This window comes from Pleurodeles waltl, chromosome 7 (assembly GCF_031143425.1).
Source record: "Pleurodeles waltl isolate 20211129_DDA chromosome 7, aPleWal1.hap1.20221129, whole genome shotgun sequence".
Taxonomy (NCBI): Eukaryota; Metazoa; Chordata; class Amphibia; order Caudata; family Salamandridae; genus Pleurodeles; species Pleurodeles waltl.
The window spans coordinates 1102908446-1102927500 of record NC_090446.1 but is presented as its reverse complement, the minus strand read 5'-3'; the positions used below and the strand labels follow the sequence as shown (position 1 = coordinate 1102927500).

The 19055-nt window shown below is 49.0% G+C and overlaps 1 protein-coding gene across 2 annotated transcripts in view; it reads left to right on the top strand.

The window, feature by feature from the left end:
• SPAG9 (sperm associated antigen 9) overlaps positions 1-19055 on the top strand; it is a 1094694-nt gene that overhangs the window by 954539 nt on the left and 121100 nt on the right. The window lies entirely within an intron of this gene.

Below are 19055 nucleotides of genomic sequence, written 5' to 3'. Positions count from 1 at the left end.
CGCCTGTCCTGCGTAGAAGTTACCAAATATGTCTCCTGCAGCATACAGATATCAATGTCATGGCATTTAACATACGAAGACATAAGGCGTGCCTTTCGCCCATCATTCAGCCCATGCACATTCCAAGTCAGACAACGCACAGTTGTCCTATTTCTCGTTCCCATCTCAGCCTCTCGGCAAGAAAAAGGCACCTCCACCGTACCCCAACCTGCCAGCCAACAGCAAACGAACAAGAAAAAATACAAATAAAAAAGAAAGAGGGAAAGGCAAAGCAGAACTCTGAATACCCCAACCTCCTCCCACGCAGACCCCCCAAATGGGCCAAAGCAGATGCCCCCCACCCCCCCCAAAACAACCAACAACCCATTCATAACAGGTGAGCTAGAATCAGGACTCATCCAGAGGGCAAAAGCCAGGCCATCCATCCCACCATCCAGATAGGACTGGGCGAGAGGGGCAAAAGGAACGAACAGCAAAATGGTGCGGCAGAGCGTCCCCAGCCAAAGAAGTAGAACATGTGCACCTCCAGCAACCCCGGTAAGCCGCCCCAGTCCCAACACCCCGCTAATCAGTCATTATCACTCAAGGCGGCATGCTCAGATCCAGAATCATCCGGGCCCGAGACCTCCAACCGCATAGGCACCGTTTTGGCGAATTTGGCTGCCAGCTTCGGGTCGGTGAAAAACAGCAGCTTCCCCTCATGCTGCACCTTTAGTTTGGTGGGGTATTTCAGAGTGAATCTCGCGCCTCTCTGGCTCAGCATGCGCTAAATCGGCAAAAAGGCACGTTCAGAGTTCTTGTAAATCACAGGTCTCCGCTCCTGGGCCAGCCTGAGGACAGTATCTCTGTCTCAATAGTTCAGCAGGTGGGCGATTATGGGACGCGGAGGGGTTCCAGGCAGGGACCGAGGTCCCAGGAACCTATGGGCCCTCTCAACCACCAGCAGCGGGGAGGGTTCTCCAGAAAAGAGGTCAGATAACATGCCCTCCACAAATTCCTCCGTGCGATCCATGTCTGTAGTCTCCGACAACCCAATTATGCGACTATTGTTTCGATGCAACCACGGTTCCAAGTCTTCATTTTTATTTCGTATAACTTCCAAAACTCGCTCCATTTGTAGAAGTTGTTCTCTATTGCCATTGTGGTGATCCTCCAGATCTGATGTCCGTGACTCTAATAACTCAAATCTGGAGTCATGATCATCCACCCGGGCCTTGATCTGGTCCAGCTCTTCAGCCACATGATCAAGCTTTGCATGAATGCACGCAAGGCTGTTCTTGAGATCCAGAAACATAGCCTTAACCGAGGCATCCGGGCTCCCCTCCTCTGCTTTTTTCGCCACCGGGTAGAGAGGCAGAAGAACCACCTCTCTTCTTTCCACCCTCGAAGGTGAGCCTAGACTGTCTCTGCTCGGCCTTGCCCATGGTCCGTAACCGCAGGGGCCAACCAGCCTAGCCCACCAGTAGAAAAACCACAAAGCAGTCAGCCCAGGAGATCTTCGCACCCAAGGGCCACCCCGCAAACTCCGGGGGACCTCTCGGCACAGTCCAGGCAAGGCAGGTGCGGGTCCCCAGTTCACCACTCAGGCGCACCTAGCACACTGGCCCAGGAACCCCCAGACGCAACCTGCAGTCACCGCAAGGGCATGCGCATATTTCCAACGATGAGACACCTCAAAGTGCAGCCCAACGACCAGGAGTCCCAACTCAGGCCCACGCCCGGCAGCGCCAGTCCACACACCACAGGGGCACCAGCCTTCAAAGATGCGCGGCCAAGAAGGGCTTCTCACTCCAGCAGGTAAAGTTAACTCCTCTGGCCCGACCTGGCCGGCGACGTCCCCCAAGTCACCAGGGCCCAGCACCAGCCCCACAGAAGCATGCTGTGCGGCAATCAGCCCTCACAGGCCTTCCCCCGTCGGCGCCGGGCACCCAGCCATCCAAGAGGCAGCCGGCCGACAGGCTCTTGTCACCACCGCACCCGGGACTAATCCAGAGCCTCCGGCCTGGGTCCGCACCTCCGGCGCCCAGCTCACCAGGAGCCATGCCTCAACTCTCCCAGTTAGCCGGCCCCCGGCAGGCACGCCAGCTCACACACACGGCACCGCAGCGGCCCAGCACCGTCCAGGCTGCGGTCCGATCCGACCGCCGAAAGGCCCCGGCAGTGAGGGCCCAAATGCCCCCGCCAGACGCTCCCACTCTCAGGCAGCCACGATGCTCCCCAGGGCCCACCAGCAAGGGGGTGTACTGGGAGGAGGAGCGATCGCGGCACCGCAGGCTGTGCCGTGCAGCCAGGCCCCGCTCTCCCGAGCCAGGGAAAAACACCTCGACCAGCCGTCACCGGGGCCCGCCGCCAGAACAGAAAGCGGCACCAGGGGCGCCAGAGGACCACAGTGCAAACCTAGTGCACGGTCAGCCGCCCTGCCAGGAGAAATAAACGAAAAAGGCCCTAAGCCTGGCAGAGCCTCACGCAGTGATGGCCATCTTGCCGGCAGGCCAGGCCACACCCCCGACTGCACATTACTTTGATAGATACTTCTAACTGAAGATTGGTCCCCTAAGAATATCGCAAGGCACCAGATTTTTCAGCATTGCACCTCCACACCAGTAGATCGCATTGCACACCTCTGTGTCAACCAAGCTGTACTTTGCATAACACTTATTGAAATTGTGTAATAGCTGCTTATGCTCAAAGTTGTTATCCGAAATTAGAATTTACCTTAAAAAATAAAAGACAAGAGGCATCTGGCAAAACAGGAAATGGTTTGTTTAATTAAACATTACGGACAGAAGAGCAGTTACAGAACCGGGCTCTGAGGACTGTTTCTCACAGTACATTGAATTGATGCAAGTTTTAAACATTTCTCTAGATGCAATAAAATCATTAAAAAAACATAAAAAATTGCAAACAGTTGTCAAGTAGTCATAAATAAAATTCCAGATAGGGAATGCAGGTGGGCCTCAACCTAGCATGGACATAGTGTGGGCCAGCAAGTACGTGTCTAGATGTCTGGCGTGAGGGGTGTGTAGTCACTGCATTTGCTGTGTCCTGATTGGCTAAGTGTGGCATCTAACTTTATGCTGTTTTGGGAATGCATGCATCCCTCTGGCCATGTGTGCTTTACTGGGGCCAATCTCCGGGGACCATTGTAGTGTTGCTGCCTATCTGTGAGATCTGATTTAGGTTTTCCTATTTGTGTGTTTGGTTGCCGACTAAGTGTTAACCCACCTGTGACCTGTCAGTCATTAACCATCAGGGCTGGGTCTAAGAGCTTGCTGGGGTTGATGCAGAGAGTTCATTTCGGTGGAATCTAACAGTGGATAAAAATGTATCGTTTGTGTATGAAAATGTATTGTTCATTTATAAAAATGTCTTGTTGTGCGCATTGTAATTGATTAATCCAAAGCCCGCATTCCCCCTTTTGCTGAATTTTCAACTATACCATCAAACCTACAAGTCATGACAGTCATAGTGTTGGAACCTTGTTATTCCCCTGCTCCATCGCTACTTATACTCTACCCAATTTGGGGACTGCAGTTTTACAGCAGGAAACCCCCAGTTGTAGGAAACCACACAAAAATAGTTGCATGTTGAAAAAGGGCAACAATGACGTGCACAATCAAGTCAGCCACCAAGGGAGCCAGGAGAACCAGTTTGTGAACTACTCCGGCTCAGTGGTACCTCCCTCTTCACTCCTGTCCTTCTGTAGTCGGTGCAGTGCTTGAATAGCAAGAGTTAGGGTCCCATTGTCTCCACGTGCTGGAGTGAAGGCTGGCAGTCTGCCCGGGCTTTTGGAATTGTCAGCAGCTGGAGGACAAGTTGTCTTGCTTGCAATTGTCAAAGTCCACAGGCAGGCTGATAGGGTTGGCACTGAGCCAGTCATGGGTCTTCCGTTCTTGCCTTTTGCACGTCTGGAGTGTCCTTCCTCTTCAGGTCAGCAGGGATCTGAGTTCTAAGGTTCAGGGGTGCCACCTAAATACTCAATTTAGGGGTGTTACAGGGAGTGCCAGGTGGTAGCCAATGGACAGACAACCTTTCGGATGACTACACCTTTCTTATGACCACTTCTGCTGGGAAGTGAGCATAACCCATGAGCATAACCCTAGTGGTCTATTTCCTCCCAAACAAGTTGGAGGTATTTAAAAAGTAGTGTCCACTTCAGCTCGTTCACCTTAGGGGTGGGACTGGCATGAAGCGGGCACACTACCTAATCTGAATAGTTTCCTCGCCTATTCTGCCACCAAAAGTGGAGTCAGGACAGGTGAGTCTGTCATCTCCGCCATCTGGAGAGATCTGGGTTGCATTACAAAGGCAGCTAGGACTTTGAAGCTCCCCACCCTGGAATACCCATCTTCAAAGGCTTCTTTGTTCCTTCTCCAAAGGATCTTCAGGCTCTGTGTAGCCCCGACCTCCAGCCCCCTTCCCTGCAAAGCACAGTCTCCTGCCTGCTGCTCCAGCAACGTGTGACTCCTCTTAACGTATGCTGAGCGGGCGTCACTACGACTCCTGTGGCTGCTGCCTATGAGTTGCCTGTGGGGGCTGAACCCTCGACTTTTGGCTCTCCTCATTGCTGAGGGTTGCCTGGGATTCCCATCAGACCTTCCTGGTCCCCAGCAGCTCTGCAACTCTTCCTCTGCAACTCTTGCCTTTGCCAAACTTGTTGGTGGTTTTTCCACACCACTGACATACTGCAACTCTTCTTCTGACGTGGGGGGGATCAACTGCATCACTCCTGGAACGCTTCTCCTGCGCCTGTCACCAACTCCTGGTCTTCACTGTCGGCCTGGTCCTGCATCTCTAGAAGGGTGGGTAGTAGCTCCTGCCCCAACCGGACACTCCGACTGGAACTGGATTTGGTCCCCTTCATTTGCAGCCCTCTTCTGTCTGTATCCATATTCTGTTTCCTCTGTCTTGGGTCTTGCACAGTCCTTTTACATAGTTTCTCTGTGGGTTCGGGGAAAAAAACTGGTACTTACCTCTTACACCTGGTCGCTGGTAGGCACTCTGGTACTTAGCTTTTGGGGCTCCTAGTTCGTCCAGCTCCCCTTTCCAGATTCCACTTACCTGGGTGGGGATCTGCCTTTCGCATTCCTTTTCTTTAGTATATGGTTTGGTCCCCCCCCAGGGTCTCTCTTTTTTACTGTTATATCAATGTTTTCTTTTGCTTTCTATGGCCATTCCTGATTACTAAGGTGTATATAATAGTGTGTTTACTCATCTGCTAGTAAAGTATTGCCTATACGGTATTTTAGTGTTTGTGTTATTATAATAAAGAACCTTTATTTTGTGGTTCTTTCATGTGTGTAAATGCTGGTTGACTACAAGTGGTATTGCATAAGATTTGCATGTCTCCTAAACAAGTCTTGGCTGCTCATCCGTGGCTACCTCTAGAGAGCCTGGCTTCCTAGACACTGACTACAGCTCACTAATAGAGGATCCCTTAGGTACTCACCACCCACCAGGCCAGCTTCCTACAGTTACCCCTCCATTGTACCACTGTTCTATGACCGGATGACAGAGGATCACCTGGCCCTTCTCCATGAGGAGATTGCAGCTCTTTTGGCCAAGAGAGCCATAAAGAGGGTCCCTAAACCTGAAGTAGGTTGTGGTTGTTATTCCTGCTACTTTCTGGTGCCCAAAAAGGACAAGGGCCTCTGCCTTATCTTAGACCGTCAGTTCCTCCATCTTTTCCTCAAGAAAGAGAAGTTCAAAATGCTCACTCTGGCTCAGGAGACTGGATGTACCGTTGGACTCGCAGGACACGTATTTCCATATTCACATCCTGCATGCCCACAGATGTTACTTGCGGTTCACAGTAGGCCACAAGCATTTTCAGTTCACCGTGCTCCCCTTTGGCCTTACCAGCACCCCCTAGGTCTTCAAGGCAATGGGGGTGGTAGCAGCTCATCTGTGCAGGTCTTCCCCTACCTCAACAATTGGCTGTTGAAGGCAGGCTCGCCCCAGGCTGTCACTTCAAGACTACGGTGGACCTCCTGCATTCGCTGGGGTTCACTATAAAAATGGCGAAGTAACAACTTTTTCCCTGTCAGACACTCTCTTACATCGACACAGTGCATTTTTTGGCTTATCCCCTTGAATGGCGAGTCCAGGATATTCAAGCTATCATACCAAAGTTTCAGTCTCTTCCCTGGATATTGGTGAGGCTGCTGGGCCTCCTGGCCTCCTACTTCATGCTTGTCACACATGCCCGCTGGCTTATGCAGGCTCCGCAGTGGGTCCGAAAATTCCAGTGGGCGTAGCATCAAGGAAGTCTCTCTGATATGGTCCAGATCTCAGAAGGCACTGCAAAAGATCTGCAGTTGTGGCTGATGATCCACAATTGGGTCATCTGTAGACCCCTGTCCCTTCCCCAACTAGATGTGTTACTTCTAGGTTGGGGTGGCCATCTGGAAACGGTGGTGAAATCAGAGAGCTCTGGTCTTCAGTGGAATCCAGACTCCACCTAAACATATTAGAGCTCCAGACAATCCAACTGACATTGAAAGCTTTTCTACCCTCCATCAAAGGAAGGTTATTGGACAGACAACACCACTGCCATGTGGCAATGGAATAAACATGGTTGGGTGGGGTCGTGGACCCTTTGTGAAGAAGCCCTGTGCCTCTGGTCATGGCTGGAATATCATGGCATTATCCTGGTGGTTCAGCACTGGTGGGATCTCTGAACACCAGAGTGGAAGAGCTCAGTTGAAGTTGCCTAGACAATCACAAATGTTGTCTCCATCCGGAGGTGGTGCAATGTCTTTCAGCAGTGGAGAGCCTTGGCTAGATCTGTTCGCCATTGCAGAGAACGCGCACTCTCAGCAGTTCTCTTTGGAGTTTCCAAGGCGGCTCTCGCTCTGAGACACTTCATTTCAAGTGGCGCTCTGGCCTCCTGAACACCTTTTCTCCTATACCACTTCTGCCTAGAATTAGCAAGAGGGTCAAGAACGACCGGCACAAGTCATCTTTTTGTCCCTGGACTCTGCAAAGAGCGTCTGATATCCCAAACTGTTGAGCATTGCCATCTGTCTGATCAGACTGGCTCTTCGGGAGGATCTTCTTTCACAGCAGTAGGAGAGACTTCTTGTGGAAAATTGGGTTGTTGATTGACTGGAGTGTGAGCCTTGGTCAAGCAGCAACCACAATCCTTATCAGGATAAGGCACACGCTAATCCCAAATTAACCTTTGGTCACTGTCTAGTAGTTTGGCACAGAGTAATCAGTCCTAACTTGAAGGCAATGTGTAAAGTATTTGTGCAACACTTCAAACAGTAACACTGTGAAAACACCACACAGAAAGGATACCACACCACGTTAGAAAGATATAATTTAATATATAAAAAAAAGACCAAAACAACAAAAATCCAATCAGTCAGTGATTTCTAAAGCATGGATTATCACCCGTAGGGTCTCAAGGCGCTATTTGCGGGTGTGCTGCTGAATCAAAGAGCCAGGTCTTGAGGTCCTTCCTGAACTGCTTCAGTGATGTGGTCTGCCTGAGTTTGAGAGTTAGCGTGTTGCATGCCCAGGCTCCGAGGTAAGAGAAGGATCTTCCTCCTGCTATGCTTTTCTGGATCTTGGGAACGGCTGTGAGGGTGAGCTGGGAAGAACGGAGTTGTCTGTTGGATATGTAATAGGCGAGGCAGTGGTTGAAGTATGTTGGTCCTATGTTGTGTAATGCCTTTTAGGTGTGGATTAGGAGTTTGTATGTGATACGCTTGTTGACTGAGAATAATCTGTAGTATAGCACTTAAAAGCATAAAAAAACCAAACAGGAATTTCTGGTTGCGCCAGACCGAGACAAACTCAAAACTTCAGACTGACTGCGATGGAGCATGGGCTGGCTACAGGGATGCAGTTAGGCCCGCTGAACAAAGTACCTTAAATCGTGGTTCCAGACCCTCGCGTGGATCCGAGTTGAAGATGCGTCATGCAGCTGATACAATGTATTGGTTCTGAGATGCAGTGAGGCTGCGGTGCAAGGTCCTGTTGCGTCTATGTCAATCATCCCATTGATGTGGGTTGCGATGCACAGGCTAGTGTCAGGGATACATTGTGCAGCTGAAGCACTGCATCAGTTTCAGTGAGGTGTGAAGATGCGATACAGAGCTTTGGCATTGTTTTTGAGGCTGCAGAGAATGCGAAGATCTTCTCCAGCGAAGTGCCGCTCAGCTGAACCAATGATGCAAGATGCTGCAGCGATGCAAGTCTTCTGCACTCAGTCCAATCTATGCAACAGCAGTGATGCGTCAATTCTGCTCAAGGATTGTGCTGCTCAGCCAAGGCGATGTGTCCGTTCTGCTCGGTAATGCGCTGCTCAGCAGAGAGCAGGTGTCTGTTCCTCTGGGAAGCACGATAGGCTTACTTCCAAAGGTCCGGGACTTGGGTGGCACCAGTTGGCAGGGTAGACTCACAGATGGCAGAGTCCAGGTGCAGTAGCAGCATGATTTGAAATATTTTGTGTACCTGAGGCTTCAGATCAGGAGATTAGCCAACTAGCCCTCTGAGTCTCTCCGGGTTCTGGGTTGGAGAGATGCAGGTCTAGTGCTTCTCACTCCCCGGCAAGAGGGCAGCAGGTCAGCACACCAAAGCAGGAGTCTAACAGAGTGCATTCCAGCAGAGTGAGAGTACTTCAGGAGCACAGCAGTTCACCTTCCTGGCATAGCATCCACAGGTCTTAAGTGTACTGAAGTGTTGGTGTCTAAGATCCAGTTCTTATACTCAGTGGTGCCTTTGATGTGGGGGAAGACTTCAGTGACATGTCTTTGAAGGGTACAGATGTCCTGCCCTTTGGGTACAGGACACAGTCTATTCAGATGTAAGCCTATGTCCAGCTCCTCCCTCCCATCCTGCCTAGGATGGCCCATCAAGTCACACCTATGCTCCCATTGTGTGTGGCTGTCTAGAGGAATACACAAAGCCCATCTGCTAACTACATCCAGTCATGTGACCAGAGACAGGCTGCAGCCACCAAGTGGCTAAGGCAAGAACATTTCAGAATTGCAATTTAAAAAGCAATTTCACTATAAGTTAGGATTTTAAATTGTGATTCCAAAGACACCAGACTTAAAGTGGTTAACTGTTCCCATTCGGAAATTACACTTATGAAGTGTAATAAGGCATTTCCATTGTTAACCTTTAGGAAAAAAAGACCTGGTAATGGTGGAAAACATTCATTCACTTCTTTCTGGCATGTTCACCTCCTCTTTTTGCCTGATGTCAGTGTGCTTAGACTGTTTTTCACTGGGATCCTTCTAATCAAGACCCCAGTGAATGTGCTCTCTCCTCCAACTTTGGATGTCTTGGTGCTTCATACAACCCACAATTGGCATACTGATGTACCCCTGTAAGTCCCTGGTAGATGGTACTCAAGTCCCCAGGGCATTGGTACAACGGGGGTCTCCCATGGGTTGCAGCATGTATTATAACTACCCAAGGAAACCCATGCAAACTGTGTCTGCAGGCCTGCCATTTGCAGCCTGTGTGAAAAGGTGCATGCACCCTTTCACTTCTGGTCACTACACCAGTTCACTGTAAGTCACCCAGTGGTAGGCCCTGTGGGAAGCTTACCTGGTGTGTGGTGAGCACCTGTGGTGTAATCACCTTATACCAGGTATCCCCTATTAGTGAGGTGTAGACCGTGTTTAGGAAGCCAGTGCTCTCGAGAGGTAGTTGTGGATGAGCAGCCTAGACTTATCTAAGATACATGCAAAGCTTATGCAATACTTCCACAGTCACACAGTAGTTATACAAATAAAAAAAGCACACATTGTTGCAAAAACTAAGGTACTTTATTATAGTAACACAAATACTAAAATACTGTATAGGCAATACTCCGCCAGGAGTAAACACAATACTATATACACATTAGAAGTCAGTGATTACCATAGAAGGCAATAGCAAATAGTAAAACAATAGGAAATAGTGAAGGCCGTGTGGGAGAGCAAACCGTATATAAAGTGAGTGGAATGTGAAAGGCAGTCCCCCACCCAAGAAAGTGGAACTGGGAGAAAGGAGCTGGAGGAACTCTAAAACAATAAGTACCAGGATGCACCCTAGCGACCAGGAAAGAAGAGGTAAGTACCTGTTTTTCCCCCAAACCTACAGGAGAGCTTGGGAAAAGGTCTGTGCAGGACCCGGACAAGAACGGAAGAAACCAAAGGTGGATACTGACAGAAGAGGACCTGCAAATGAAGGGCACCAACTCCAGTTGGAGTGTCTGGTTGTGGCAACAGCCACTACCCACCCTTCTGTGGATGCAGGACCACATCGGTGGATGAAGAAACCTAGCAGTGCAGCACAGCAGCAGAAGAGGAGTTCCAGAAGTGATGCAAGTGATGTCCCACACTGGCAGTCAAAGAAGGGGCTTGTGGTCTATCTGAACAAGGGAGTGAGAGCCAAACAAGTAAGGCCTCGGCTTCTTCAAGGCCCAGGCCACAGCTAAGGCCTCCCTTTCTATGGCTGAACAATGCTTTTCCCTGGGGGTCAGCCTTCTGCTTTAAAAAGCCACACGTTGGTCCTGGCAGTCAGTGTGAGGTTGAAATAACACTACCTCTACCTCAGAAGCATCTGTCTGAACTAATTAACTGCTTGGAGTAGTCAGGGCTTCTTTAAAGAGGTGCAGAGCACATAGCCTGTTTTAGATCCTCAAAGGCTTTTGACAGCTAGCTGTCGATAAGACTTTCTTGGCCATTCTCTTTGGGGTGAGGTCATTAAGAGGGTCTACGATGGAGCCCTAATTCTGAATGAACCTCCTGTAATACCCAGTGAGGCCTAAAAAGGCTCTCACCTGAGTTTAAGTAGTGGGGGAAGTCAAATCCAAGATGGTTTGGATTTTCCCCTGTAATTGTTGAATTTGGCCTCCACCCACCAGGAGGCCCAGATATACAACCTTCACCTACCGTTTCTGTCTCTTAAAGGCCTTCATAGTGAGGCCTGCTTTCTGCAGTCTCTCCAAAACATTCCAAAGGTGGACCAGGTGATCCTCCCAGTTAGAGCTAAAGACAGCAACATCATCTAGATAAGCTGCACTATAGGCTTCCAATCCTTGGAGGACTGTATTCACTATCCTCTGAAATGTGGCGGGTGCATTTTTCAGACCAAAGGGCATCACAGTAAAGTGATAATGCCCTCCGATGGTTCAAAATACAGTTTTTGGTTTAGCATCATCTGATAGTTTGATCTACCAATAGCCAGCAGTCAAATCAAAAGTGCTTAGATACGTGGCATGTGCTATTGTATCTATTAGCTCATCTGCCCTAGGGATAGAATGTGCATCTGTCTTTGTGACAGTGTTGATCCCTCTGTAGTCATTTCTTTTTTCCCATTCTGAGGTTTTAGGACCAGCACCACTGGGCTAGCCCAGGGGCTATCAGAGTGCTCTATGACGCCTAGGTCCAGCATCTTTTGCACTTCTGCTTTGGTGCAGTCTCTAACATGGTCAGTTTGCCTATAGATTCTGCTTTTTATGGGCAAACCGTCGTCTGTATCAATGGTGTGTTCACACCATATTGTCTGTCCTGGTGTTAGAGAGAACAGTTATGGGAACTGCCCTAGGAGATTTATACAGTCTTCTTTCTGAGACTCAGAAAGGCAGTCAGCAAGGACTACCCCATCAACTGAGCCATCAGCTGCTGTATTAGAGAAGAGGTCAGGAAGAGGGTCACTCTCTTCCTCCTGTCCATCATCAATGGCCATGAGCAGGGGCATGTCACCCCTGTCATAGTAGGGCGTCAGGCGGTTCACATGAAGCACCATGAGAGGGCTTCTGGGAGTGCCTAGGTCCACCAAGTAGGTGACCTCACCCTTCTTTTCCTCTACTGTGTGGGGACCACTCCATTTGTCTTGGAATGCCCTGAGAGCCACAGGCTCCAGGACCCGCACCTTCTGCCCTGGCTGGTAAACAGTCAGAACAGCCTTCTGGTCATGCCACTGCTTCTGTAGTTCTTGGCTGGCCTAAAGGTTTTTAGTGGTGTTTTTCATGTACTCAGCCATCCCTGATTTGAGGCCAAGTACATGGTCCACTATGTCCTGTTTGGGGGCTTGAGAGGTTTCTCCCAGCCTTCTCTTAAGAGCAAGCGGACCCCTAACAGGGTGCCCAAACAGAAGTTCAAAGGGTCTGTAGCCTACTCCCTTCTGAGGGACCTCCATGTAGGCAAAAAAGAGGCATGGCAGTAGGACATTCCATCTCCTGAGTTTTTCCAGAGAGTCCCATGATCATGCCTTTGAGACTTTTGTTAAACCTCTCTACCAAACCATTGGTTTGTGGGTGGTGAACTTGTAAATAACACCACATTCCTTCCCCATTGCCTTTATGTATGCAGACGTAAAGTTGGTACTTCTGTCTGACACCACCTCCCTAGGAATTCCCACTCTTGGGAAAATTCCCAGGATGGCTTTTGCCACTGCAGCTTCTGTGTACCTGGTGGCATGGTCCAGCACCACCAGTATACACCTGTTCCCAGAGGCTGTGGGTAGGTCTAGGGGGGCAACAGTATCCACCCCAACCCTCTCAAAGGAAACCCCAACCACTGGAAGTGGAATTATGGGGCCCTTAGGGGTGCCACCTGTCTTGCCACTAGCAACAAAACTCCTTACTATCTTCAGAAATATGGGGCCAGTGAAAGGGAGGGACAAACCTTTGCCAAGTCTTGCTTTGCCCCAAGTGACCTGCCAGGGGAATATCATGTACAAGGGTCAACAAACATTCTCTGTATTGCAGAGGTACTACCAACCTCCTGGTGGCACCAGGTTTGGGTTCCCTTGGCTCTGAATACAAGAGGTTCTATTCCCAGTACACCTTGTGGGTGCCACTGACATCCACTGCTTCTTGAAGGACAGTTTTGTGCCTCAAGCCCTCCAGTGTGGGGCCAGTCTTTTTTTCCATACTGAATTCCTTCCTGGCATGCCCCCCCCCCTGCACCTAAGAGCTGAGCTGTATCAGCCTTAAGCTCCTGAAGTGTAGGTTCTGCCAAGGGAGTAGATTCCTCCTCCTCAAAGGGGGAATCTTCACTGGAGGGTTGGGTAGGAGGCAACTTTTTACGCTTTCTGCCATTCAGTTTTGAAAGTTCTTGGGCCATTCGCATTCCATTTTTGTAGGATATGGTTTGGCCCCTCTAAAGGGCCCTTGCTATAATTTATGCTTTTCTTGAGTACTTGCCTGTGTATATGTTGTGTGTCGATATCTCTGGGAGGGAAGTATACCAATGGTAGGCTAGTTTTGTGTGACTATAATAAAGTACCTTTATTTTTTTGCAACTCTGTGTGGTTCCTTTTAGGTGTGCTAAGTAACTGTGGTATTGCAGGTGCTTCATATGCCTTCTAGATAAGTTTTGGCTGCCCACCACAGCTGCCCTAGAGAGTCTTGGCTGTCTAGACACTGTAACACTAACTAATTTAGGTTTGCCTGGATCCAGTATAAAGTGTAACATCATAGGTGTCCACCACACACTGGGCCAGCTTCCTAAAAGAGTGTAAAACTAATAAGTATGTATCCTACTCTTTAAATACATTGCACCCTGCCCTCTTGGGTGTCAAGGGTTTACCCTAGCGATGACTTACATGTATTAAAACGGATGATTTGGGCCTAGCAAAAGTTTTTTTTTTTGCAGGTTTGAAATGGCAGTTCAAAACTACACACACAGTCTGTGCAATGGCAGACCCAAGACATGTTGACATGTTTAAAGGGCTACTTAAGTGAGTGGCACAATCAATCAGTGCTCTAGGTCCTCTAGTTGCATTTAATTTATAGGCCCTAAGCAAATGTACTGCACTTTACTAGGGACTTGTAAGTAAATTATAAATGCCAGTTGGGCATATGCCAGTGTTACCATGTTTTATGAAAGGAGCACTTTAGCAGTGGAAATGTGCGCAGAATCCTAAGGCCAGCAAAAGTATAAGGTCTGAAGGCAAAATGTTAGGGGGAAACCACGCCAAGGACACCATGCCTAACAGTTATTCACCTGAATCTGGCACTGCTCTGCTTTCATATGTTGAGATTGAGCAGTGATAGTTGAAAGCTTTCGGTCTCAGTTGAAAGCTTTCGGTCTCACCCGAAGTCTGTAATGTTACCTTGACAGCTTACTGTCCCTCCACCATGATGGTAAATGCCTACCATTGGAGCAAGGTTCTGGCATGGTGTACAACTAGACAGGTTGACCCATTATCTGCTCCTCCTTCACAAGTTTTTATTTATCATGACCCTAGTAGAAGAGCTCTGCATTGGGCTTGTTAAAGGATTATCTATTAGCCATCTCCACTTTTCTGAGGCAGCCAAATTGGCCTTCCCTCTTTGTCTCCTATTCCAAATAGGTTCCTTAAAGGGCTACAACACTTATTTCCTCCAGTTACCTTAGTTATGCCCCAATGTGACTGTAACTTGTTCCTTACTTTCCTCCTGTGTGTTCCCTTAGAGCCACTTCAATCCTCCCCTCTTAGGCTCCATACCATCAAGACAATCTTTCTAGTGGCAGTTAAATCTGCCCGGGTGGTCGGTGAACTGCGGCATTGTCATCACAGCCTCCATATGTCTCATTCTTCCCGGACTGGTTCTTTGGACTTGAGCATCCTTCTTTCCAAAGGTAGTCATCCCCATTTCACGTAGGCAAATCCATCACCTTGCCTACTTCTCACACTCCACCTCATACCTTTAAGAAAGAGGAGAGACTCCACCATCTGGACCCAAAAAGAGTGTCGTTTTATCTTGACCGCACAAAAATTGTTCCGAATGAACGATCACCTCTGTATTGGATATGTCAGAGCCAAGAAACAGGAAGACTGTGAAAAAACAAACCATCTCCCGATGGATCATGCTCAGCATTAAGATCTCTAAGTATTGGCCAAGAAGCAACACTCAAGGGGCTTGCATGCTCAGTCCAACAGAGCCAAGACTGCAACTACGGCCTTAGAACACAGAGTTCCGGTCCTGGACATCTCCTAAGGAGCAACATGGGTCTCACTACACATGATCACCAAGCGTTACTGCCTGGACAGCCAGGTCCGTCGGGATAGGCACTTTGCCCATTTGGTCCTGCAGGATTTCTAAGTCTAAATCAAGTTTGCAGATCTACCTCCGAATACGTATTCCTTGGGTATCTATTCTAAGGTAGAGAATTTACAGCTAGATGTTACTTACCTTTGGTAATGCTGTAGGAAAGTAGCACCTTTCTGACATAGTTACCCCCATTTTTTGCCTGGTGTCAGTGTGTTTAGACTGCAGTACACTGGGATCCTGCTAATCAGGACCCCAGTGTCAGTTCTCTCTCTCTTAAATTTAGCTGGTAAGTAGCTTTTACACCCCATAATCGGCATACTGCTGCAACCATATAAGTCCCTAGTATATGGTACTTGGGTACCCAGGCAATTGTTACACCAGGGTTCCCCCGTGGGCTGCACCCTGTATTGGGCCACTCATGGGAGCCCATGCAAACTGTGACTACAGGCCTGCCATTGCAGCCTGTGTAAAATGGTGCATGGACCTTTCACCCCAGATATACGGTTTACATTTTATCACGGTCACTGCGCTATGATGCTATAAGTCACCCCTAAGGTAGGCCCGTCAGCCCAAGGCCAGGGTACATGGTTCTCAGTGTGAGCGCACACCTGCATAAGCCGAGGTGCCCCTACAAGCCCCAGACTCCATTTTCTTGGCTTTTTAAGTGTGGGGAAGCTATCTTAAGGTATGTAGTGGACACTGGTCAACAGGGGATGTCCAACCACATAATGGCTTCACCAAATCTAGGCATGTTTGGTATCAAACATGTTGGAATCATGCAACTACACAAATGCCATTGCTAGTTGCATGATACCATGAACTCTGAGGTTCCCTAGGGGATTCCCCCATGTCTGCATGTACAGCCGTGCAGGGTCTGCATGCCGGCCCATCCTGCTGCTGAGCCTAACTCAGGCAGGGCAAGGCAGAATAAAGGGTTTCCTGTAGAGGAGAGGTGTGACCACCTCTCCTTTAGAAATAAGTGTCACTGGTCTGGGTCGGGTGCCTCTGAGCGCCACCAGACATTCTTTGAAGGGCACATTTGGTGCCCTCCCTGCATAAACTGGTTTAAACCCGGGCAGGAGCCCCTGGCTCCCGCTCTGGCACGAAAGCACACAAAGGACAGGGGTGTTACCATCCCACTATCCAGCTACTCCCCTAGGGAGGTGCACAGAGCTCTGTCTGGTGGCCACTTAATTCTGCCATCTTGGAAATAAGATGAGCAGTGGCCCCTGAGAGCACCTGACTGGTTAGTCTAGCTGGGCGACGTCCCTGAGCCCCGCCGACAGGTGGGCCATTGCAGAAAGTGTCCAACCCCCTTCCTGGGTTACTTAAGGGCTCCCCTGATGGTGGGACCCTAGATTCATCTGCAAGACTTCAAGATCCATCTGCAAGTCTCCTCTGCAAGACACTTCTGCAACCCGGACACCAGAGCTGCTCTTGGTATTAGCTGGGACTGAGAGCAAGACTGTAACAAGTAGGAGGGCTCCAACTTCAAGTTTGTTTCCAAGTTCTACTAGACATCTGCAACCTACGTGGCCATGCATCCTCGGGAGTCACAAGGACTCTACCTGCACTTAGGAAGGCAAGAAGGAATCTCCCTTGGAGTGAAGGAGTCACTCCCCTGCATCTGCAGACAACTCAGCGGCGATGACCGGTTTGTAGGTCCTGCTGTCCCATTGACTCTTAAAGGCTCTACAACTCAGATGGTAGTTCTGTGGCTCTCCAGAGGTCTGACCCGTCTTCTTTGCACCTGAGACTTCTGTGGTCCCTTGTTGGAGCTGCTTGGACGGAACCCCTGTGAACCGTGTCTGTTTGTCTCTGCCATGGCATGTTGGCTCTCCAGTCCGGAGACCTCCTAGCACCAAGAAGCCCCAGCCTCCAGCACTACACAGCTCCAGAGACGACATACTCCCTGCAACTCATGCAATGTGGGCATCTTTGTTTGTTGCCCTGCTGAGGCCTCCCTGTGACTCCCTGTGCCTGCTGCCAAAGGGTCCTGCTGTGGGCTCTATCTATTCCTGCTAGTTCTCCTGTTCGCTAGGGGCTGGCCCTGACTTACTTGCAAGGGTAGAGTCTCCTGGACCTTGCTGATCCCCAAAATCCTGCAACACTGCAAGCAACTCTATATTGCATTTGCAAATGCTTGGTGGTGGTCCTGCTGACCACTGACCCCTTGGTAATTCAACGACTGGCGTGAGACCGCTTGTTGACGACTCCTGGGATCTTCCTGCATCGCCTAGACTCCACATCTGCACTTATTGCACCACTGGTCTACAGGAAATCATCACCAGCAAGGGTGGGCATTGCCCCCTGCACCGCCTGGACACCCCTGGATGGTCTGGACTCTATCCCCTCTTACCTTAGGTCCTGTTCTTCTGTAATCAATGCTTGGGTTTCACCAACCTGGTCCATGGGTCGTTACAGCATCTGGACACCTGAAGTCTTCCTTTGACTTCGTCAGGAGGTTCCGACACGAATTAAGGGCCATATGTACGAACACTTTTTCCCATAGACACAGAATGGGTAAAAACCTTTGCTACATCTGGCCCCAACCTCTATGCACCTGGGCTTCCTCGTGTAGGTACTCCTCTTCTCTGGGTATCCACGGATGGGGGCACTCTTGAACCTTCTTTGTCCCAACGTGTTTACTCCGGGTCCTCTGCGAAGGGTCCTAAAACCTGATAACTCCAACCGCGATTTCTCTATTCTCCATTCTATAGACACTGACTCGGGTCTATAGACACTGAGTCGGGTTACAACTCTGCCTGGGGTTCCTGGTTACTTAACTTTTGTGTTTTAGTACTTCACCAGTCCTAAGGGTCCTTGGGTGGTAGTTTAGGTTTGGTAGTGATTTACCCATTCCATTTCTTTAGTATATTGTTTGGCCCCCACCATACCCCCCCCCCCAAGGGGCCCATGTTATTTTAAACTCTTACTTACCTGTTTACAAGTATATTTTGTATGTTCATATCTCCAGTTATGAGATATACTAAAGTTACTTTAGTGTGTGTGTAATTATAAATAATACATTGCTTTTATAATACTGGTGCAGTTCTTTCCTGTGTGTGCATCACTGGCTGACCTGTGTGGTATTTACACCCTCCTGGATAAGCCTTAGCTGCTCTCCACAGCTACCCTTTGAGAGCTCTGGTTATCTAGAACCTTCTACACTATCACTGAGGGTTGCCTCGACTCAGTACAGGGTGCCTCCCCTTTAGGTGTACACCATGTACTGAGTTCGCCTCCTACAAACACCTCATGTGGTAGAGACTCTGTTTAGCTGCAGATTCCTTACCGATCCACCCATCTTCCTCACTTTGCAAACAGATTTTTAGGGATAGACCTTTCCTCATTCAGGGCCCTAGTTTCCAACACCATTGGTCAATGTTCTTTATGGCTCTGTGCTCCTAGCGTGGAAAGTTGTGTAACAAAATGTCTGTCATTATGTGCACCAAGCACATCAGTTCCAGCATTGACAATGCCGCACACAGCCAAATGATGCCACCTACTGGTGCGCAGGGGTACTGCTTACAAAACAAAAGTTCTGGATCCAGTCTGACATCTGGGTATAATTCTAAGATACGGAATCTTCTGCTAGATAGTATCCACCAGATAAGGTGTTACAGATGGTAAGTAACTTGTTCTTGTTTACCAAGCCGTTCATCTTTCTAATGCTGTCATAATGGGAACTTTTGAATTTGAATGATAACGTCATGTTTTCAGATCCTCATAGAGGGAAGTATTGTAACAGCTTACAGTGGTAAAGCAATTCAGTTGCCAATTTAGGGAGTAGTCATTTGCTTTGACTGGGCATATTTTCTCATTTTTTAATTTTCTGGACCTAGGTAATCCTAGGAAAGCTTTACAGTTTTCATGTGGGAACGTTCTAGTGAATCCAGAGAAGTACAACTTTGTCGTAATGTGTATGCACAGGTAGTGCACTTGGATTATTTTCGTTTTTGCCTACTACCTAACACATAGTCAAGCTTTTCTGGTGTCTACTGGTAACCAAAGTCTTAGCAATGCTGCCAGACATGCATTGGTGTATTCCTCTTTAGCACTGAGC